Genomic DNA, 24,398 nt, shown 5'->3' with positions numbered 1-24,398 from the left:
GGGCAAGTTCCATGGTGAGTTGGAAAGGAGGTCCCTCTGTTGATGGAGATGCTGTCTCCAAGTGTGGCCCTTGGACGGTGGCATCAGTGTCATCAGGAGCTTGTTAGAAAGGCGGATTCACAGGCTGCACTCCAGACTTATGAAGTCAGGGTCACTGGAGGTGGGGCCAAGGAATCTGCATTTAACCAGCTTGGAAGGTAGGGGATTTCTTGTGCACATTGAAGTTTAGGAGGCACTGCACTTAGGAGCAGCCGGGAGGATGGGAAGCCGGAGGCAGGAAAGGAAATGGGGAGATGCGGACATGGAGTGAGTGATGTAGGAGAGCCTTTGGGGACTGCTTGTGAATGTACAACTTTCCAAGCCTTTAGTTAGGAGCTTGGAATCTGCAGGATGGAGAACAGGGCAAGCAGGAGAGCATCACACTCCCCTGGATGCCAGAACTTGCCTCCCATCACTTAGATTAGCCTTTCCCCCAAACCAGAGATGCTCCATGAATAAAAGGATTCCAAGAGCAGATGCCTGTGGGAAACGCCGGACTCTGTTCACACCTCCTGGAGATTTATAGTGAACACGAACACGGTAAAGACATCAAAATTCTTTTTTAAAAAATAGGGATCTATTTAATAAGTTTTGGTCCTTTGCTCACTCAGCATATGATCTGCAGACCAGCAGCATCAGTACCACCTGGGAGCTTGCTGGGAAATGCAGAGGGATTTCCTCGGTGATGCAGTGGCTAAACCTGCACACTCCCAATGTAGGGGGCCCAGGTTTGATCCCTGGACAGGGCACTACTAATAGATCTCACATGCTGCAACTAAGAGTTTGAAGGCTGCAACTGAGACAGGGTGCTGTCAAATAAATATTTTTTTGAAAAAAGAAAATGCAGAATCTTCGTCTCTACTCCAGAGTCAGAAACTTCATTCAACAACATCCCAAGGTGATGGATATGCTCATTAAAGTTTGAGAAGTGCTGGCTTAACCCATTATTCTTGTGGAATTCACTTTGGAAATGCTGCTTTAGGCAATGAGAAGCCAGTGATTTTGAACAGGAAAGCAGCAGGATGAGAGCAGCCTTGTCCTACACAAAGCCCCTGAAGGAGTCTTTCCCTTTCTCCTCCTGGTGCTCTCTCCCCTTGAGCGCTTCCGGTCATTCTCCTCCACTGCAGGAGACCTTGTTCAGGCATGAAGCCCCACAGAGACTTTTCTGGGCAGTGCCACACTGGTGACCTGTAAACCAGTGATCCATGAGCTCCTTGCTCTCATGAAACTCCAATACCTTTCATTGACCTGGAAACCCAGCCATTGTTCTTACTGATGATCAGATTCAGTGCTTCATCCAATCAAGGCATCTTTGGATCCCTATCTTTTAACAGTCCCTCTGTGCAGTTTTTAGATACGATCTACCAGGATAGTCTTCTTTTCAAGCATGGTCATTTCATTACACTTTCTTTTAAAAAAATAACTTGAAAAATTATTGTGTTAAAGTGTCATTCTGAATTATTCGCTAGTTGTGTGCGCTAGTCGTTTTTGAAAGCAAGAATCTTGCTAGTCAAGTTTTGAATCCCCCAACTAGAACTTAGGGGGTTACTGAGTAACAACAAACGGTGGGAAAGCACAGGGTTTCCTGGAGCCATATGAGGTAGTGGCATTCAGAGGAACCCCACTTGTTCATTACATTCCAAAGGTATGAGCAAAGCAAAATCTTGTCCTAAAGGGGGTTAGCGGAGACGGTGACAGTTGAAAGGCTGAGAGATCCTGCGAGGACAGATTGTATGGGCACACCGTGGTGTGTGTAGGAGAGACTTGTGCGGTGAAGGAGGGGCTGATACATTCAGGGCTGGGGACACTGCAGGTCACACGGAAAGAGCATGGGCCAGGGCAAGAGACTGAGGACACAGGAGGCTGTTGCAGGCACGCTGGCAAAGCCGCGCAGAGTCAACCTGAAGTCCGGAAGTGTAAGACCTCTTTGCGTCCCCTCCGACATCTGCCAGCAACGCCTGTCTTTGTGTTAACAGGAGGCCGGAAGGGGGAGCAAGTTAAAGAATGGGGACCTGTTTCCTCTCTTTGTGCCCCAGTTCCCCCTCCTTTGTATACACCCTCCATCCTGAATAAGCTCTGATTCTCAGGACTAAAATGCACAGCGTGTATCCTGCGGAGACACAGATACCGCCCAGGAGAGCAGAGCCAAAGGATCCCCAGAGTGCAGAGGTGAGAACACCCAGGTAGCTCGGGGGGAATACAGTCTCTATAAAAGAACCTGTTAGCCTAATGAGGCCAACACTGACTTAAAGTTGTAGGTTCTTTCTCTTTCATCAAGAGGCAGAACTTGGAGAGAAGAGTGACTCGGCGACATGGTTTTAGACACACTGTGCAGCTACAGAGTCGGGTGGGACGAGTCCCCTCCTTGGGCGTCTTGGGACCTGAGGCTGTGACCACAGAGATGTCCTGGCCGCGTCTGCCATCTAGCGCCTCGCAGGAGGGGTCACCACGCCGGTGTATCCCGGCTTCCCGGGTAAATGTGTGCATATAGACTCACTGTGAGAGCATTATAAAATCGGCCAGATGGAGGTGAGTAGAGCAGATTCACGGCAAATTCTGTACAGATCGAGGCGAGTGGGAGAATGCAGTTAAGTGGACCTGAGGGGTAAGATCCCCTGGAAGAGGAAATGGCAGCCCGCTCCAGTATTCTTGCCTGGAAAATTCCTGGAGAGAGGAGCCTGGCGGGCTACGGTCCATGGGGTCGCGGAGTCCAACAGAACTTAGAGACTGAGTGCGCGCGCGGGCACGCACGCGCACATCCCCACACACACCCCCCCACACACAGCATGTGCACCCCAGCTCTTCTCTTCCCCGCCCCCCCGCGCGCGCGCGCACACACACACACACACACACACACACACACACACACACAGCATGTGCACCCCAGCTCTTCTCTTCCCCGCCACACACCCCCGCGCGCGCGCACACACACACACACACACACACGTGCACCTCAGCTCTTCTCTTCCCCGCCCCCCCGCGCGCACGCGCGCACACACACACACACACACACACACACACACACACGTGCACCTCAGCTCTTCTCTTTTTCCCCCGCCTGTGCTTCGCCTCCCCTGGCGTCCTCACTCTGCCCAGCCCTTCCTCCCGGGAAAGGTCAAACAATCCTCAGCCACCCCTTGGTTCAGCCCATTCAGAGGAGGTCGGCCATGTAGAATCCAGTAGATACGATGCCTTCATATGAACAGACTTACATCTACGATTCATTTTGTAAAATAGATTTCTACTATAATAAAAATAACGCGGGCTCATTGTGAAAACTTTGGAACGTATAGAAAAGTGAAAAGGGCCCACTGTCTCCGCATCCTGATTATCTGGGGGCGGGGGGCGCCCGCTGGGGAGTGGGCTTAGATAAGAAATCCCAGCTTGAGAAGGCAAATGACTGCTAGAAAGGCGTCTGGGGCGCCTGCCAGAGCTGGGCTAGGACAGCGCCCAGGCCCTAGGCGATCCCCGGGACTCCTACCCCGCAGCTCTGGGCGCGTAGGCGGTCCTTCTGCGCATGCACACTGCCTGGTCGCCGGGAGCCCAGGTTCCCCGCGGTGTGACCCGCGACCCGAGCCTGGGCTGGGTGCTCGGGGCTCGGCTCGGACGTGCGCGTTGTCCCGTGCCCTGGCTGCCGGGGGACTCCTCCTCCACCACATCTGGCAGCTCTGTGACCCGAGGTCAAGCAGAAAATAACCTGTTTAACAAATCCAGTCAGTTATTTTTAAATCTAGAAAAGTTAAAAATAAGAAAGCAAAAATATCTCCTAGCGAATGCCTTTCTGGTCTTTAAGGAAATGACAGACATGGGCTTAAAACATACAAAACAGCATAAAAGTTTTAAAATGAAAAATCAATGGCTGTCCTTCCGAGAAATCCCTCTTTTCAAAGGGAATGATTATGTCCGCCCCCACAATATGTACGTATTTATATATGTATATATTCATACCCTTTTAATATTTATACGATGTGGACTTTTAACTGTTCATTCTTCTGCTCTTCCTGCCTGCCCTCTTCATACTTCTCAGGGACATTTCCACATTTGAACATCTAAATCTAATTATTTTAAGGATGCTTGGAATTCCATGTGTAAAGTACCGTATTTCATCTAATATAAAGAAATTCTCAAATGCTTTGTCAGGCAACTCACAGATCTAGAATGCACCTGGACCTGCAAATCTGAGTATTCACAGCTGGGAGAGTTTTTGGCTTGGTTTGTGGTGATCTAGAAGCTATTCATTTACAAAAGTGCCACCAAAACATCTCCATGAAATCATTTATTTCAATTTAATGCTACCAAACAGAGCCCTCTTAAAGCTTGGAAACAAAACTAAAATCGTCCTAGAAGTGGAAATGCTGAGTCTTAAAGAACTACACTAAAAGGTATTGGTAGATTTTGTTAAATGGTCCTTTTACAAAGTTGCACAGATTTATACTGTTACCAAAATATGAATGAGGTTGAACATCTTTTTATATGTAAAATGGCAGCCAGTATTTCTTTTTCTGTATATTGCTTGTTCATATTCTTTGGATTTTCTTACTGATTCAGCTGGGCTTTGTAAATGAAAGAAGTTATCCTTTGTCTATCACTGTGTTCTGCAAATGTTTTCCGCATTTTGTCTTCTGTGTTCTACCTTTGTGTTTAGTTATTGATTTTGTTTTGGTTTGGTTTTACAACAAAGAAATGTTAACATTTTGTCTGGCAGATTTGGCAGAGTGCCTTTATACTTGTGGGTTGTCTGTCTTATTTTGCAGAGCCTTCCCCACTACAATCAGTCAATTCACTCATGATTTTATTTAAAAGACACACACACACACACACACTCATACACCTTTAATTGTTAGGAAAGTCATCTATTCAATGAAGAAAGTTTGTAAGATACATATGAGCCAAAAGAAAAGTCTTACAGTCTAACTGCCAAAGATAATCACTATGAACATTTTGCCATAAGAAGTTCTATGTAATAATTAAGATTGTGTTTCGATAATGTCATGAACTATATTTGTTAAATATTTGAGCTCTATTTTAAAACAACTTTACTGAAGTATGACTATTATCCCATAAAAATCACTCATTTAAAGTAAATGATTCTTGGTAAAATTACAGATTTGTGTCATCATTACAACAATCCAGTTTCAGAGCATTTCATCACTGCAGAAAAAAGCCCTATTTGTGTTCTTTTGAAGTCACTCCCCACTCTTTCCAACCAGTCGTAGGCAACCATTAATCAACTTCTTGTCCCAATGGATTTCCTTTTTCTGGACATTTCATATACATGGAGTCACACAATATGTCAAGTTTTGTGTTTGGCTTCTTTCACTTAGTATAATATTTCTGAGATTCATCAATATCATAAGGTGTATCAATACTTCATTGACTTTATTGCGGAATACTAAGTAGTTCATTGACTGGATAGAATACATTTTGTCCATTTGTCAGCTGATGCACATTTGAGTTTTTTCCGCTTCTCAGATATCCTGAATTACGCTGTTTTGAACGTTTGTCAACAAGTTTTGTGTGGACATGTTTTCCTTTTCCTGGGTGTAAGTGGAATTGCTGGATTGTGTGCAAACTCTGAGTCAGCATTTATTTGTTTATTTACTTAGTTTTGACTCTGCTGGGTTTTCACTGCTGTGAGGTCTTTTACGCAGTTGAGGGGGGGGGGTCTACTCTTCGCTGTGGTGAGTGGATTTCTCACTGCAGTGGGCTCAGGGCACACAGGCTTCTGTAGCTGCAGCCAGCGCTCAGTAGTTGTGGTTCCCAGGCTCTAGAGGTCTCGCTCAATTGTTGTGGAGCATGGACTTGGTTGTTTTGCAGCATGTGAGATCTTTCCGGACCAGGGGTTGAATCCATGTCCCCCTGCACCGGTAGGCTGATTCTTTACCACCGGGCTACCTGGGAAGCACTCTACCTTAGCATTGGATTCTATATCTTGAGGAGCTGCCTGGGACCAATCTGTACTGAAACCTCCACCAGAAAAAAGGAGGCCCTTTTCATTCAAGCTCCTTTTCTCTGGATGACAAGGCCTGTCTGGAATAATGTCTAAGGTTCCAGGACTTTGCATAGAGCTTAAGGTTAACTTTGAGTCTTATTTTAGCAGAATGTTAAGGTGAATTTCTTCCTGTCTGAGTTTTGACTGGGCTACTAATGTAATGGGCATTAAACACCAAAATGAATATAAGACTGAAACCTACATGAGCAAAATTTTTTTAAAAGTTCAAAGTTACAAAAGGGGAATCAGAACAGTATTTGCCCACCCATGTTCATAGCAGCATTATTCACAATAGCTGAAAGGTGGAAGCAACCCAGCTGTCCACGGATGGATGGATAGATGCACAAAATGTGGTGTATCCATACAATGGAGTATTAGTCAACCTTCAGGAGGAAGGAAATTTTGACACCTGCTACAACATGGTTGAACCTGAAGGACATGAAGTTAAGAGAAATAAGCCACACAAAAATACTGCATGGTTCTACTTACAAGAGGTACCTCTAAAACGGAGTAGGTCCCTGTGGTCCTTGCCATCTGACCATGTCCTCTGCCTGTCTTTTGTCTGTGGAAAGCTTTAGTCAAAGAATAAGTTTAATCAGAGAAGTGAGATACGCGGAAACAAAGGAAAATAGTAAAAGGAGATTAATAATGACAAGTCATTAAGCATACTCAAGGGCCTTTAGTTCTTTCTCAAGGGCTGTAGATGATGTTCTGAGCCATATCCTGTGAGTAGTCTCATAGCTACCAGAACACCAGGTGGAGAAGTTAACTACATGATGACCACACTGTACCCAGGACATGAACGTCCACAATTCTGAGAACTTGCCGCAAAGAAATGGGAATAAATGGGCCCTGGAGCTGAAGATTAACTATACCTGAAACAACCAAGATGATGCTGGTAAAACCACTGATGACCAATTTGAAGATGACTACTAGAGACGACTGTGCTGTTTTGCTTGTGACACCAATTCTGTCCATAAAGGCTCTTATCCCCTGCTTGTCAGGGGTAGGAGGAGAGTTGGCCTTTGGACAGATGTCCACCATGCTCCCCCCACAGTTGCTGGCATCTGAAATAAAGCAACCTTTTCCTTCCACCAACCTGGCCTGTTTATTGGCTTCTGAGATCCCACACACTTTCAGTAACACCTATGCTGGTCAGATTCATAGAAACAGAATGGTGGGTGCTGGAGTTTGAAGAGAAGGAGGGGGAGGAGTTATTGTGAAAGGGTACAGAGTTTCAGTTTGGGAAGAGGAAAACATTTTGGAGATGGGAGATGATGATGGTTGCCCAACAATCTGAATGTACCCAATTCAATTGGATCTTACACCTAGAGATGGTAAAATTTTTGTTATATATATTACAGTAATTTAAAAAAAGAAAATGGTGGGGATCAGTAACCATTTGGACATATTTTAATCAAAAAAGAGAAATGTAAAAGGCAGGGGAAGGACAGCTGGGTTCTTGATGCTGAGACTCTGGGAGAAGGAGGCTGTTAGGAGCTCCCAGACCTCGCTGGTTTCATCCTAACCATCTGAGAGTCAGAGACACATGAAGAATCACAATGCCATATTCCCAAAGAAAGGAGTGGGGTCAGGGAAGGAGGTTCCTTAACTCAGGCAGGACTGCCAGGAGCTCAGCCGCAGGCAGGTAGGGAGGTGCCAGGAGAAAGCTGATCCTGTGCTGGGTCCATGTTGCCCCTGGGCTGCTTGGAAATGAGGCTCCAGCGAAGGCTTCTGCTCATCCACCAAAACCCCATCAACTCCTGCACGTGGGGCTTTGTGAACAAACTTCCTATTTGCAAAAGCAAAACAGGATTGCAATTTCTCTGATTTTCCTGAATTTAGAAAAATAGGCCACAAACGTAGTATTTAAGTGAGTTATCATCTGGGGCATATGCTCAAGGATGAATCACCTGTGAGCGCTCTGCAGCATTTAGAGAAACTCCAGAAGGACATTACCGAACTTCCCCCTGAAGACCGTGAGAACAGATGCCAGCAGATCAGACTCGCTTTAAATTCTCAGACCTTGTGCGTTTCAGAACTCCAGATACGTTCTTATGGGAGGACAGAAAGCTGGAGCAGACTTTTTCTAAACCTCTCTCTCTAGATGACTCCACCATGTGCAAGTCACATTCTGTGGAGAAAGACGCAGAAGCCCGCCCAGTTTTGAAGGGAAGCACTGTTTGTGTATGAACTTGGAGGAGCGGGCATGCTAAGTCACTCAGTTGTGTCTGACTCTTTGCAACCCTGTAGATTGTAGCCCACCAGGCTCCTCTGTCCATGAGATTCTCTAGGCAAGAATACTGAAATGGGTTTCCAGGGCCTCCTCCAGAGACTCTTTCTGACCTGGAGCTCGAACTCCCACCTGCCTGTGTCTCCTGCATTTGCAGGTGGATTCTTTACCCACTGAGACACCTGGGAAGCCCCAACTTGGAGATACAGATCATTAAATAGGAGAATTGTCCTTCAATGCTTTTAGTCACATCTCATTCAAAATTTTCAGTAAGGAACGTTCTGGAACCTGTAATGGATATATTTATTCAAATATAAATTTACTTATTGCAGTATCTTTCACCCAGAAATATTTTATTTCTACTCATTCTTTCTGTGCCACAGGTCCTCCGGGACTTCTGTAGCATTTGGAGATCTGGAGTCAACTGCTGACCAGGGCCCTTATCTGCATAGAGATGTTACATCCTAAAGCGTTTGTTAGCTGTCGTGGGGTACAGACTTCATTGTGTAAACAAAGATAAGCCTGGATCGGGATCCTGGGACATCAGACAGAGGTCCTCAGGGATTTTAGGTGTGTCCTGCTTATCTTTATCTCACCTCTTGCCTGGTTTTCTCTAACACCCATGTGGGGAAATTCTCACTGTATTTTCCTCTTCTCGCATTCACAGAGCCAAGAATTGAGTAACCAAAATTCATGGTTTGACAGGAAAGAGAGGGTGTGAGGAAGGTGGGGAGGGGGCAGTGTAAGATGGGATATACCTTCTATGGTCCCTGCAATTTTTGAAAACTCTACAGAGTACCCAGAGGCAACTGCAGCAAGGGACATCCAACAGTAAGGAGATGAATTCCAGCCCAGGAAGAACCCAGGCTTGTTAGACTGGCTTCTCATACATTGAATGTCAAGTAACAATTAGAATAAGACCCACAAAGTCCATTTCACCTGATGCGTCTGGACCGTAGCCAAACTGAAGCTTTAACAGCGACATATACAATGTGCATGAACAAGTGACCAGTGGACGTCAACATCTGTTTTTTTATCTTAAGTGTGTTTCTTTGCCTTGTCACTGTGGAAGAAATCCCGGAAAAGTCTTGAAAGCTACTTAGCTCCAAATTTACTTTAGGAAAGAAAGGCCAAAGAGTTTTGATGACAAATTTTCTTTATTTCAGCTGCCAAGCTGGTCTTTGACCCTTTAACATGGGTGATTATTTATTTGCACATAGGTTCTTTGCTTCTTTCAATACAGACATCTCTTTCCTGGAATAGTCACCTGATTTCTGATTCCCATTTGCAAAGAATTTGCTGTTTCAAATAAGTTTTAAAGTACTGTACTAAATATCTCTTTTAATATACTGCTGCTGCTGCTGCTGCTAAGTCGTTTCAGTCGTGTCTGACTCTGTGCGACCCCATAGGCGGCAGCCCTACTTATATATAAAATATAGTAATATGAACTCTGGTGGCTCAGACAGTAAAGAATCTGCCTGCAATGCCAGAAACCTGGGTTCATCCCTGGCCTGGGAAGATGCCCTGGAGGAGGGCATGGCAACCCACTCCAGTATTCTTGCCTGGAGAATCCCATGGACAGAGGAGCCTGGTGGTCTACAGTCCATGGGGTTGCAAAGAGTCGGACACGAATGAGCAACTAGGCACAACACAGCACATAATGTAATATAGATAATATATAAAATATTTTGATGCACTATATATATATTTCCTTTATTAAATTCGTAAGCATTATAAGAGGGAAATGTGAGTTAATAATGGCACATGTTTTTTGAGTTTATATATCCCTCCAAAGTAATGCTTTTTTTTAAAGAACTCTGATTTCCTGTCTAGTTCACATATTCTTACTACACATATAAATTCTTTTCTACCCTCTTATCTTTTTCATTATATTTAAAATATGTTACTTTGATATGGATGAAGATGAAAAATGAGTAATTTTAGATGAGTTTTAAGGTTATCAGTGATGGTCCATTTTCTTGGAAGACCAAAATTGACTCAATTCCACCTCACTGTTGTAATCACAAAGCCTCTGATGGATAGTGTCATTTTAAAAAGCATATTGCTTTTTATAAATATGCACATGTATTTGAGAAATCTTTATATATGTGTATTATAATATATGGCATGTATATGAAGGAATCCACTGAGCCACACTCATATACCTTTTTCTATATTTTTGAGCAAAAAGTTTTTAGGGGGAAATGAACAGGCTTGTGTGAAAGATCTGGGATCTTGGTGGCCCTTTCGAGTTTCTGATCTGATGATGACTCAGTTCCCCCACTCACTCTGCTCTGATGGGAAAGGTGCGGGGATTCTTTAGAACTGTTGGCTAATTCTGAGACAGACTGGGGCCTGGGGCCCTTTGCGGCAGTGCTTGCACCTGGACAAACATCTCCTCGAGTAACAGAATGCAAAGAAATTATAAGCGACTAAAAATAATAGCCTGCATGCGCTGTTGGGGCAAGTTACCGACAATAAGATACAAAAAGTCCAAAAACCCAACTGCCACTTCTGAAGAGCAGGGAGCAAAAACAGAGTATTGTACATGCCTCTTGCACACAGTATCACCAAAGGGTGAGCAAACCACCTAAGCCATCCCTCTAGCCCAACCCCTGGGCACAGTCCTACCCTTACCTGATATTAAGAACCAGCTCGCCTCACTTTGGGGAATGAGCAAGGGAATCTATTATTCTCTCTCCCTGCTGCAGCCACAGGAGCCCCAGTAAAGACTTGCCTGAATTTTTTGTCTGGCCTATTTTGTTGCTAAGTTGTGTTCTACTCTTTTGTGACCCCGTGGATTGTAGCCTGCCAGGCTCAGAGGAGTTCATGGAATTCTCCAGGCAAGAATACTGGAGTGGGTAGCCATTCCCTTCTGGAGGGGATCTTCCTGAACCACGGTTTGAACCCAAGTTTCCTACACTGCAGGCAGATTCTTCACTGTCTGAGCTACCAGGGAAGCCCATTTTGCTTCTATTCTCTTTCTATTGATTGGAGAAGGTCAAGAACCATGGTCAGTATAATTCCTTTGAAACAGCAGAACTCGCCATTTCTCCGACTCTCTGCACACTGCAATTCTGCAGGGTCAGAAGCCTGTGTCTGTAAAGCAGCAGGACGTAGATCTTTCTGCGGGGCTTCATCAGCCTCTGCTGCCCTCTGGTCCTTGTGTAGGTCCTGAGATTGCAGGTCTGGACCTAGTCCAGGGAAACTCAGTTTCCTTGCCAAAATACATGCAAGTAACAACGTGGAGAGCACCACGTTTTCTTTTCTCTTTTAAGGATGAGTCTGAGTGCCACTGATTCTCCTACACAAACACTGGCATAAGCAACTTACTTTCTCCTTGGGGGACTGTGCTCTGGCCTGACTGCCATAAACACCTGGACCCTCCCGAGGTTAGGCCAGCTCCTCATCTTGCCCAGGAAGGACATTGACATGTTTATAAACATTTTATTACAGGTTGAAAATTTGAAGTCAACATTGCGGTAGCAGAGTTGCGAGCACATTTATATTGTTGTTTCGTCGCTGTTATGTCAACTCTTTGCAATCCCATAGATGTAGCCCACCAGCTTCCTCCGTCCATGGGATTTCCCAGGCAAGAATACTGGAGTGGGTTGCCATTTCCTTCTCCAGGGGATCTTCCTGACTCAGGGATCGAACCCATGTCTCCTGCACTGGCAGACAAAGTCTTATCCACTGTACCACTAGGGAAGTCCTAAATTAAGTATACTTTAGTAAAGGAAAGTATAATAATTCCATTAAAATAAGTTTTACTGCTATAGCAACAATAAAGCCCAAAGACAACAAATAGAAGAGATCCGTACTGTGACACTCATCACATTTGTAGGTAACAGGAGACTGGGGTTGAGAGATTGAAGTCTTAGTAACTATTAGCAAAACACAGCAGTCTGGTCAACTTCTGGGTCTTACTATTGGCATACCGTTATGGTGAAACATCTTGTTTATTCTGCTCTGCCTTTCACTGAGCCTAATATATTCAGTTCAAAAACTGTAAACTTACAATGCATGATTTATCATTTTGCATGTCTTCAAAATGACTTTCACAATAAATAATAATTGAGAAAATTAATATGTTATAATTAACTATTACTCATTGGATATTTATGTATTCACATTTTTTCTTTTCCTTTTGTAATATTTTGCTTCTACTGACAGTTTCTTACAGTAAATTTCGGGGAGTAAATGTCTTGGGTGAAAGTTTGTTCACATTTATTCATTTTTCTTCTTTAAACATTTTTTTCTCTTTTACGCTTAACTGTTTTTGTTCTCAAGTTTTTAGAATCATGAAATATTTGAATCATAAAGAAAAGTATACAGAATGCTCTCATTTCATTTATCTTTAAGAACTTTCCCCCTGTTGTCTAGGCACTTGTGTCAGTTTGAGAGTGTTAGTTGCTCCGACTCTTTGCAACCCCATGAACTATTGCTCACCAGGCTCCTCTGTCCATGGAATTCTGCAGGCAAGAATCGTGGAGTGGGTAGCCATTCCCTTCTCCAGGAGCTCTTCCCAACCCAGGGATCGAACCTGAGTCTCCTGCATTCCAGGCAGATTCTTTACCCTCTGAGCCTCCAGGGAAGCCCCTGTGTTAGCTTAAGGAGCATCCAATGAATGGAAGGTTACTCCTTCAGTGAATGGGAATGTGGTTTTGAGATCAAGTCAAAGCGACAGGTCTTTATTGAGAATTTAAAGAGAACACAAAGTGGAGAAGAGATTCTGGAGCTTTGACTTGAAGTAACTCACTCTCTGCACCATTCCAAAGGCTGTTGTTGGGACAGTGCCTTCCTCTGGGGCCAGATGTGGACCTGCACTGAGAGCCGGTCTCTCTCTTCTCATCCTACGGGAGAGAGGTGGCACCTGCACCTTAGAGGATGGAGGGGAGGGATCCAGGCCAGCATGTGTACGGCGCCTCACCTAACTGTGGGCACACTGAGTGTGATGCAACGCTCCATCTCATCCTTTCACGTTGAAAGATCTATCTGCCTTCACAGCCTTGTCCCGCTCTCAGGTTAGGTGAGAGGGTGGTCCTCTCATCTCCGTTGGGCCGAGTCTGAAATGGCCCCAAGGCAGCCAGATCAAGGGGTCTGGAGGAGGGGGAAGTTGGATATAGCAGGAGAAGACCCTGGGAAAGTTCTCACACGAGCTTCTTAAAGGAGAAATGTTACGGAGCAATCGTGATGGTGTTGCGCCGTATCGCATTTTTTAGTCGACTTCCACCCCCTAGTGGTTATTTCTGAGAAGTTCTCTTCCACTTTATTTACTTTAAAAAAGTTTTGATGTTGACCTTCCTATCTCATCATCTGTGTTTTCTTTTATAATGTTAAGAGCAAAATAACCCAGTAGCACGACGGAAGTAACCATCACAAGCATACACACTCAGAGATGCTCTGAGAGGGTCCTTGGGGCAGGCACACTGGTGTTTTAGTCTGTTCCCTCTATACCATTTGGATTTTTGTTGTCTTGTAATATGATACTTATAATATGTGATTTAAGCTTTTAATTGAAAAAAGTTTTGTTGAAAATACAAGTAGGAAAACTCAACATTAAAAGCCAAATAACCCAATTTAAAAATGGGCCGGGGGCATCCCTAGTACTTGGTGGTAAAGAATTTGCTTGCCAATGCAGAAGACATGGGTTCAACACCTGGCTTGGTTAGACCCCACGTGCCCTGAGGCAACTGAGCCCAAGCGCCACAACTACTGAGCTTGGCTCCGCAGCAGGAGAAGGCATCCCAGTGAGAAGCCTGGACACCGAAACTCGAGAGCAGCCCCTGCTCACCGCAACTAGAGAAGAGCCTGCGCGGCAACAAAGCCCGGCACAGCCAAAAATAGTTATTTTAAAAGTAAACAAATAGGGCCAAAGGTCTTACCAGATACCTTACCAAAGATGATATACAGATGGCAGAGAAGCGAATGAAAGATACCCCACGAAATGTGGAAAATGCAAATTAAAACAACAATGAGATACTATTGTACCCATTAGAATGGTGAAAATTTAAAACTGTGACAACGCCAAAAGCCGAAGAGGATGTGGAGCAGAAGGGACTCTTGTTCTTTGCTGTGACAATGCAAAACGATGCAGCCACTGTGGGAGACAGTTCCGTGGTTTCTTATGAAACTAAATACAGCCTTGCCGTAGGATCCAGCACTTGCATTCGTGCCTTGGGTAAATGCTGCTGCTGCTGCTGCTAAGTCGCTTCAGTCATGTTTGACTCTGTGCGACTCCATAGATGGCAGCCCACCAGGCTCCCCCATCCCTGGGATTCTCCAGGCAAGAACACTGGAGTGGGTTGCCACTTCCTTCTCCAGTGCATGAAAGTGAAAAGTGAAAGTGAAGTCTCTCAGTCGTGTCTGACTCTTAGTAACCCCATGGACTGCAGCCCACCAGGCTCCTCCGTCCATGGGATTTTCCAGGCAAGAGTACTGGAGTGGGGTGCCATTGCCTTCTCTGTGGGTAAATGCTAAGGAGTTGAAAACTATGTTCATATAAAGGCCTGCACATGGTTGTATCTAGCAGCCTTATTAATTAACTGCCCAATTTTGGAAGGAACCAAGGTGTCCTTCAAGAGGTGAATGGATGAACAAGTACACCAAGACAGCAGAATCTTATTTAGTAATAAAAAGACTCGAATCATGAAAAGACATGGAAAAACCTACAATGAGAAGCATTTAATCTGAAAATGCTACATACTGTGTGATTCTAGCTATATGACATTCTGGAAAGGGCAAAACTATGGAAACAGGTAAAAGACCACTTGTTACTGGTGGAGATGAATAGAAAAGGGGTTTTTAGGGCAGTGAGACTGTTCTGCAGGATACTGTAATGATGGATACATGGCATCACACATTTGTCCACAGCAATGTGCACGTGCTGGTCCAACATCAAGAGTGGAGCCTAGTGTAAACTGTGGACTCTGGGTGATTATCATTGATGGTGAGAAATGTAACACTCAGGCGGGGGGAGCTGATAATGCGGGAAGCTGTGCATGCGTCTGGGGATGATTATATGGTAACCTCTGTGAACCTAAAATTACTCTGAAAAAAAAAACAGTTTATAAATATATATAAATAGGGGGCTTTTTGAGGAAGAATAAATTTTGGAAATTGGGGCAAAAGAAGTACTAAATATAAATATGAAAAAGGTTAAAAAGAAAAACATTTAAAATGATAATTTTTTAGATAAACTGTATAAAACATGAAAAATAAACATTACTTAAAAATTCATTTCACTTCCCCCTCTTTAATAGTTGTTTTACATTTTCAGCTCTTTTCTTCAGTTAATCCACAAGCAAACATTGTTTTAATCTAATCAATACAAGAATCAATCCGGATTTCCTGATGTGGAGTCAGAATTGTACAACTCATCTATTTGGAAACATCATGTTTACAAACAGAACACGAGTGAAATCAGTAGAATTTTCTTTGCTTTAAATACTTGTTGCCAGAAGAGCAAGTTGCTTTTGCAAAATGAATTGTATCTGTGATACTCAGAGGAAGCCTGGAGTAAACCCTCAGGTACAACAGGGTCTTCTGTTGTGTAGGTTCTGGTGTCTTACTGGCTAAGTTCTCATCTCGGCTCTGTCTCCATCTTTGTGATCGAGGACAAGAAACAGGCTCCCCAGGCCTGATTTCCTGGTGGATTAGTTTGCTAGGGTTGCCATAACACAGACTAGGTGGCTTAAACAACAGACATTTATCTCCACACAGGCGTGCAGACTGGAAGTCCAAGACCAAGGAGTCGGCAGGGTTGCTTTCTTATGAGGCTTCTCCTTGGCTTGCTGATGGCTGCCTTTTCCTTGGGTCTCGTCCCATCATCTTCCCTCTGTGTGCATCTGTATCCAAATCTCCTCTTACAGGGACACCAGTCATGTGGGATTAGTGCCCACCCTAATGACTTCATTTTACCTTAATTACCTCTTAAAACCTCCATATCCAAATGTAGTCATTTTCTGAGGTGCTGAGGGTGAGGGTTTCAATATACAAATTTTGGGGGGTTGTATACAACAATTCACCCAGAGAAGGAAATGGCAACCCATGCCAGTATCCTTGCCAGGAAAATTCCATGGATGGAGGAGCTTGGCAGGCTACAGTCCATGGGATTGCAAAGAGCTGGACATGACTGAACAACTTTACTCACAACAATTCAGGCTTCCCTGGTGGCTCAGACGGTAGAGAATCAGCCTGCAATGCAGGAGACCTGGGTTTGATCCTTGGGTTGGGAAGATCCCCAGGAGAAGGGAATGGCTACCCACTCCAGTAAGGCAATGGGCAACTCACTCCGGTACTCTTGCCTGGAAAATCCTATGGACAGAGGACAAAGAGTCAGACAGGACTGATCAACTTCACTTTCACTTTTCACTTTCATGCATTGGAGAAGGAAAGGGTAACCCACTCCAGTGTTCTTGCCTGGAGAATCACAGGGATGGCGGTGCCTGGTAGGCTGCCGTATATGGGGTCGCACAGAGTCAGACACGACTGAAGCAACTTAGCAGCCAGTATTCTTGCCTGGAGAATTCCATGGACAGAGGAGACTGGTGGGCTACAGTCCGTGGAGTCACAAAGAGTTGGGCACGACTGAGCGACTAACACTTTCACAATTCAGCCCATGACACCTAGGAGCATAGTTGGCTATCCCCATGCTGCAGAACTGTGTGACCGTGAGGTCATGTTTAGAAAGCTCCTATGCAATGCCAGGCACACCCCAGGCACTGATCACAGTAGAGGCTCAGAGAGCAAGTTGTTTCTGCTTCTTAAGTCTGGATATGGAATGTCAGATTTTCTTAGAGTGAGAGGCGTCTATGACAAAATCTGGGGCTTTCGATACTGGTTCAGAAAGCTCTTGCACAATCCTACTGCTTACATGTTGCAGACGTAACTCCCCTTTAAGGTGATACCCCTTGAAATCTGTCCTGACTCACTAACTGCCACTCTGAGGAATGCTTTCTGACTGACCAGTCTCGTTCTAGTTCCTCCGGTCACTCCAGCTCTTCCGAGGCAATAAACCAGCATGGATTCCGGAGTCCCATGGTGTCCATCATGTGCTAAGTCACTTCAGTCTGGCTCTGTGCAACCCTATGGACTGTAGCCTGCCAGTGGGCTATAGGCTCCTCTGTCCAAGGGATTCTGCAGCCAAGGATACTGGAATGGGTTGCCATGCCTTCCTCCTGGGGATCTTCCCAACCCAGGGCTTGAACCAGCATCTCTTACGTCTCCTGCATTGGCGGGCGTTCTTTACCACAAGCACTACTTGGGAAGCGTGGCTTACACTATGTGTGTGGGTGTTGGCATTCAGTCTCTTCAAAGCCTCAGGTCACACGTTTGTAAAATGGGGGTGACAATCCTTGTCAGCACTTAATCTGCAGAGGTGTCATGAAAATGGAGCGAAATGTCACAGAAATGCATAATGATGAAATCACAGGTGAGTTCCTCGTTTCTGTCAGCTTTTCTTATTTGCCTCCCTGTACTTGTTGCTCTCCAGGTGGCTGTTTTTAGGAAGAGCGTCCTCTCTGCGTGGCCTTTCCAGGCTTTTGCGGTTGCCCCCGCGATATTCGTGAGGAAAGACAGCGGGGACTAAGGTCGCGCCCGCTCCCCGCCCTCAGCCTGTGTGGGAGGAGCCCAGGATGCACGCCTTCCCGGTCTCCTGGGCTTGCTGCCCCTTCTCACCTCCAGCCTCCCGGGCCTCACCGCAGTCATTCCACCATCTTCCTGTTCCCCTCTGTAATCACTCTTTGCTTGCTTTCTTTCCTCGCTGCCTTCTTATAAGCAGGTTTTGTTGTTCAGTCAGTAAGTCGTGTCTGACTCCGTTGCGATCCCCTGGACTGTAGCCCGCCAGGCTCCTCTGTCCATGGGATTCCCCAGGCAAGAATACTGGAGTGGGCTGCCATTTCCTCCTCCAGGGGGTCTTCCCGACCCAGGGAAGGGGCGCACCTCCTACACTGGCGGGCAGATCCTTTACCGCTGAGCCACCAGGGAAGCCCGTAAGCATGTTTACCCTATACTGAAAAAACCACTCTGGCTTTTCCTTTTTGGTTCCTGTGGCCCCACCATCTCCTTGACCTTCCACCTCCTGTCTGTGTTCCTCTCTCTGCTGCCTCTTTCTCCCTTGGGTCCATCTTTAAAAGTGCTTTGTTCAGATAACTGTCTGCTACTAAAGCTTTAATGGCTCCTTCTAGCCAACAGGGGACAAAACCCAAAGTCCTTGGCTTGGCATTCAAGGCCCTTCCCAACCTGGCTGTAACCTCTATCTCTAAAGTTGCCGCCTCTGAATCCTCATGGAGATGAGCTCTCAGCTCCAGTGGGTGGGGTCGACAAGCTGCACCCTTGCCCCACCCTTCCCCTTGCCTGGGAAGTCTCCTCCCCATCTCTTTTAGGAAGGATTCTCCAGGCACCTGAGCTCGCAGGCTTTTCTACCTCCCCTGAACTCTTACCTCATTTTAAAAAAAGTATTTTTTATTGAAGGATAATTGCTTTACAGAATTGTGCTGGTTTCTGTCAAACCTTAACATGAATCAGCCATAGGTATACATATATCCCCTCCCTTTTGAATCCCCCCCCCATCCCACCTGTCTAGATTGGTACAGAGCCCCTGTTTGCTTCCTGAGCCATACAGCTAATTCCTGTTGGCTATCTATGTTACATATAGTAATGTAAGTTTCCTTGTTACTCTTTCAATACATCTCACCCTCTCCTCTCTCCGCATCTCCGTAAGTTTGTTCTCCATGTCTGTTTCTCCATTGTTTCCCTGTAAATAAATTCTTCAGTACCATTTTTCTAGATTCCGTATACATGCATTAGAATACGATATTCATCTTTCTCTTTCTGACTCACGCCACTCTGTATAATAGGTTCTAGGTTCATCCACCTCATTAGAACTGACTCAAATCCGTTCCTTTTTATGGATGAGTAATATTCCACTGTGTATATGTACCACAACTTCTTTATCCGTTCATCTGCTGATGGACATCAGGTTGCTTCCATCTTCTAGCTATTGTAAATAGTGCTGCAATGAACAGTGGGATACATGTATCTCTTTCAATTTTGGTTTCCTCTGGGTATATGCCTAGGAGTGGGATTGCTGGGTCATATGGTGTTTTTTGTTTTTTTCCCTTAGTTTTTTTTAAGGAATCTCTATACCGTCTCCATAGTGGCTGTATCAATTTACATTCCCACTAACAGTGCAAGACTGTTCCCTTTTCTCCACACCCTCTCCGGCATTTATTGTTTGTAGGCTTTTTGATGGTGGCCATTCTGACTGGTGTGAGGTGATATCTCATTGTGGTTTTGATTTGCATTTCTCATAATGAGACATATTGAGCATCTTTTCATGTATTTGTTAGCTATCTGTATATCTTCTTTGGAGAAATGTCTGTTTGGGTCTTTTCCCCACTTTTTGATTAGATTGTTTGTTTTTCTGGTATTGAGTTGTATGAGCTGCTTGAGTATTTTGGAAATTAATCCTTTGTCAGTTGTTTCATTTGATGATTTTCTCCCATTCTGAGGGTTGTTTTCTCACCTTGCTTATAGTTTCCTTTGCAATATATTGTGCAAAAGCTTTTAAGTTTAATCAGGTCCCACTTGTTTACTTTTGTTTTTATTTCTGTTAGAGAAGGTGGGTCATAGAGGAGCTTGATTTGATTTATATCATCAAGTGTTCTGCCTATGTTTTCCTGTAAGAGTTTTATAGTTTCTGGCCTTGCATTTAGGTCTTTAATCCGTTTTGAGTTTGTCTTTGTGTATGGTGTTAGGAAGTGTTCTAATTTCATTCTTTTACATGTACCAGTCCAGTTTTCCCAGCACCATTTATTGAAGAGGCTGTCTTTGCCCCATTGTATATTCTTGCCTCCTTTGTCAAAAATAAGGTATCTATAGGTGCATGGGTTTATTTCTGGGCTTTCTATCTTGTTCCATTGGTCTATATTTGCTTTTGTGCCAGTGCCATAGTGTCTTGATGACTGTAGCTTTGAAGTATAATCTGAAGTCAGGAAGGTTGATTCCTCCAGCTCCTTTCTCCTTTTTCAAGACTGCTTTGGCTATTTGGGGTCTTTTGTGTTTTCATATGAATTGTGAAATTTTTTGTTCTAGTTCTGTAAAAAATGCCATTGGTAATTTGATAGGGATCCCATTGAATCCATAGATTGTGTTTAGTAATATAGTCATTTTCACAGTATTGAATTTTCCTATCCAGGAACATGGAATATCTCTCCATCTGTTTATGTTGTCTTTGATTTCTTTCATTAGTATCTTATAATTTCCTGTGTACAGTTCTTTTGTCTCCTTAGGTAAATTTATTCCTAGATATTTAATTCTTTTTGTTGCAATGGTGAATGTGATTGATTCCTTAATTTCTCTTTCTGACTTTTTATTGTTAGTATATATAGAAATGCAAGTGATTTCTGTGTATTTATTTTGTATCCTGAAACTTTGCTAAATTCACTAATTAGCTCTAGTAATTTTCTGATACTATTTGTAGGGTTTTTTTTTTATGTACAATATCATGTCATCTGTAAACAGTGAGAGCTTTACTTCTTCTTTTCTGATCTGGATTCCTTTTATTTCTTTTTCTTCTCTTATTGCTATAGCTAGGACTTCCAGAGCTATTTTGAATAATAGTGGTAATAAAATAATAATAAAAGTGGAAACCCTTGTCTTGTTCCTGATCTTAGGGGGAATGCGTTCCATTTTTCACCATTGAGAATAATGTTTGCTGTAGGCTTGTCATATATGGCCTTTACTATCTTGAGGTAGGTTACTTCTATTTTAATCATAAATGGGTGTTGAATTTTGTCAAAGGCCTTTTCTGCATCTATTGAGATGATCATATGGTTTTTATCTTTCAATTTGTTAACATGTTGTATCACATTGATTGATTTGCATATATTGAAGAAATCCTTGCATCCCTGGAGTAAACCCAACTCGATCATGGTGTATGAGCTTTTTGATGTGTTTCTGAATTCTGTTTGCTAAAATTTTGTTGAGGTTTGCACCTATGTCCATCAGTGATATTGGCCTGCAGTTTTCTTTTTTTGTGTTGTCTCTGTCTGGTTTTGGTATCAGGGTGATGGTGGCCTAGTAGAATGAGTTTGGAAGTGTTGCTTCCTTTGCAGTTTTTTGAAAGGGTTTTAGAAGGATAGGCATTAGCTCTTCTCTGAATGTCTGATAGAATTCTCCTGAGAAGCCATCTGGCCCTGGGCTTTTCTTTTTGGGAAGATTTTTGATCACAGCTTCAATTTCAGTGCTTGTAATTGAGTTATTCATGATTTCTATTTCTTCCTGGTTCAGTCTTGGAAGATTGAATTTTTCTAAGAATATGTCCATTTCTTCCAGATTATCTATATTAATGCCATATAGTTGTTCATAATAGTCTCTTATAATCCTTTGTATCTCTGCATTTTGTCCATTGTAACCTCTCCTTTTTCATTTCTAATTTTGTCGATTTGATTCCTCTCTTTTTTTTCTTGATGAGTCTGGCTAAAGTTTGTCAATTTTGTTTATCTTCTCAAAGAACCAGCTTTTAGTTTTATTAATCTTTACTATTGTTTCTTTCATCTCTTCATTTATTTCTGCTTGGATCTTTATGATTTCTTTCCTTCTGTTAATTTTGGGGTTTTTTTGTTCTTTTCTCCAGTTATTCTAGGTGTAAAGTGAGGTTGTCTATTCAATGTTTTTCTTGTTTCTTGAGGTAGGATTGTATTGCTATAAACTTCCCTCTTAGAGCTGCTTTTGCTGCATCCCATAGGTTTTGAGCTGTCATGTTTTCATTGTCATTGGTTTCTAGAAATTTTTTGATTTCCCTTTTGATTTCTTCAGTAACCTGTAGGTTATTTAGAATCAAGTTGTTTAATCTCCATGTGTTTGTGTTTCTTACAATTTTTTCATTGTAGTTGATATCTAGTCTCATAGCGTTATGGTTGGAGAAGAAGCTTGATATGATTTCAGTTTTCTTAAATTTACTGAAGTGTGACTTGTGACCCAAGATGTGGTCTATCCCGGACAGTGTTTCATGTGCACTTGAGAAGAAGATGTATTCTTCTGCATTTGGATGGAATGTCCTGAAGATATCAATGAGGTTCATCTCATCTAATGTATTATTTAAGACTTGTGTTTCCTTATTAATTTTCTGTATTGATGATCTGTCCTTTGGTGTGAGTGGGGTTTTAAAGTTTCCTACTATTAATATGTTACTGTCTATTTCTCCTTTTATGTCTGTTAGTGTTTATCTTTTGTATTGAGGTGCTCCTACATTGGGTGCATAGATATTTACAATTGTTATGTGTTCCTCTTGGATTGAGCCCTTGATCATTATGTAGTGTCCTTCCTTACCTCTTGTAATCTTTATTGTAAGGTCTGTTTTGTCTGATATGAGGATTGCTACTCCAGCTTTCTTTGCTTCCTATTTGCATGGAATATATATTTCCATCCTCTCACTTTCAGTCTCTATGTGTCTTTAGGTCTGAAGTGGGTTTTTTGTAGACAGCATATATATGGGTCTTGTTTTTGTATCCATTCAGCCAGTCTGTGTCTTTTGGTTGGAGCATATAGTCCATTTACATTTAAAATGATTATTGATATATATGTTCCTATTGGCATTTTCTTAATTGTTTGGGGTTGATTTTATAGATCTTTTTTCTTCTCTTATATTTCTTGACTATATAAGTCTTTGCTATATAAGCTTTAACATTTGTTGTAAAGCTGGTTTGGTGGTACTAAATTCTCTTAACTTTTGCTTGTCTGAAAAGCTTTTGATTCAATTTTGAATGAGATCCTTGCCAGGTACAGTAATCTTGGTTGTAGATTTTTCCCTTTCAGTACTTTAAATATATCCTGCCATTCCCTTCTGGCCTGCAGAGCTTCTTCTGAAAGATCAGTTGTTAAGCGTATGGGGTTTTCCTTGTATGTTACTTGTTGCTTCTCCCTTGCTGCTTTTAATATTCTTTGTTTGTGTTTTGTCTTTGTTAGTTTGATTAGTATGTGTCTTGGCATGTTTCTCCTTGGGTTTATCCTGTATGAGGCTCTTTGTGCCTCTTGGACTTGATTGGCTATTTCCTTTTCCATGTTGGGGAAATTTTCAAGTATAATCTCTTGAAAAATCTTCTCATCCCTTCTCTTTTTCTCTTCTTCTTCTGAGGGCCCTGTAATTTGAATGTTGGTGCATTTGATATTGTCCCAGAGGTCTCTGGAGCTTCCCTTGTGGCTCAGCTGGTAAAGAATCTGCCTGCAATGTGGGAGACCTGGGTTCGATCCCTGGGTTGGGAAGATCTCCTGGAGAAGGCAAAGGCTACCCATGCCAGTATTCTGGCCTGGAGAATCCCATGGACTGTATAGTCCATGGGGTCGCAAAGAATCAGACACGACTGAGCAACTTTCACTCACTCACTCACTCAGAGGTCTCTGAGACTATCCTCAGCTCTTTTCATTCTTTTTACTTTATTCTGCTCTTCAGAAGTTGTTTCCACCACTTTATTTTCCAGCTCACTGATTCATTCTTCTGCTTCAGATATTCTGCTATTGATTCCTTCTAGAGTATTTTTAATTTCAGTAATTGTATTGTTTGTCTCTGTATGTTTCTTCTTTAATTTTTCCTGGTCCTTGTTAATTGATTCTTGCATTTTCTCCATTTTGTTTTCAAGGTTTTTGATCATCTTTGCTATCATTATTCTGAATTCTTTTTCAGGTAGTTTGCCTATTTCCTCTTCATTTATTTAGACTTCTTTGTTTCCAGTTTGTTCTATCATGTGTGTAGTATTTCTCTGTCTTTTCATTATTCTTTTTTTAACTTATTGTGTTAACTTATTTGTGTTTAACTTATCGTGTTTTTCCAGGCTTCAAGGAAAATTGAATTATTTCTTCCTTTTGTTTCTGCCCTCCTAAGTTTGGTCCAGTGGTTTGCATAAGCTTTGTATAGGGTGAGATTTGTGGTGTTTTTGTTCGTTTGGCAAGGCTGAGTGAGGTGGTAATCCTGTCTGCTGATGATTGGGTTTATATTTTTGTTTTGTTTGTTGCTTAGATGAGGTGTCCTGCACAGGGTGCTACTGGTGGTTGGGTGATGCCAGGTCTTCTATTCACGTGGTTTCCTTTGTCTGGGTTCTCACTATTTGATACTTCCTAGGGTTAGTTGTCTGG

The sequence above is a fragment of the Capra hircus genome, chromosome 28 (assembly GCF_001704415.2).
Source record: "Capra hircus breed San Clemente chromosome 28, ASM170441v1, whole genome shotgun sequence".
Taxonomy (NCBI): domain Eukaryota; kingdom Metazoa; phylum Chordata; class Mammalia; order Artiodactyla; family Bovidae; genus Capra; species Capra hircus.
The sequence above is the reverse complement of the archived record's forward strand: the minus strand, read 5'-3'. Positions refer to the sequence as shown.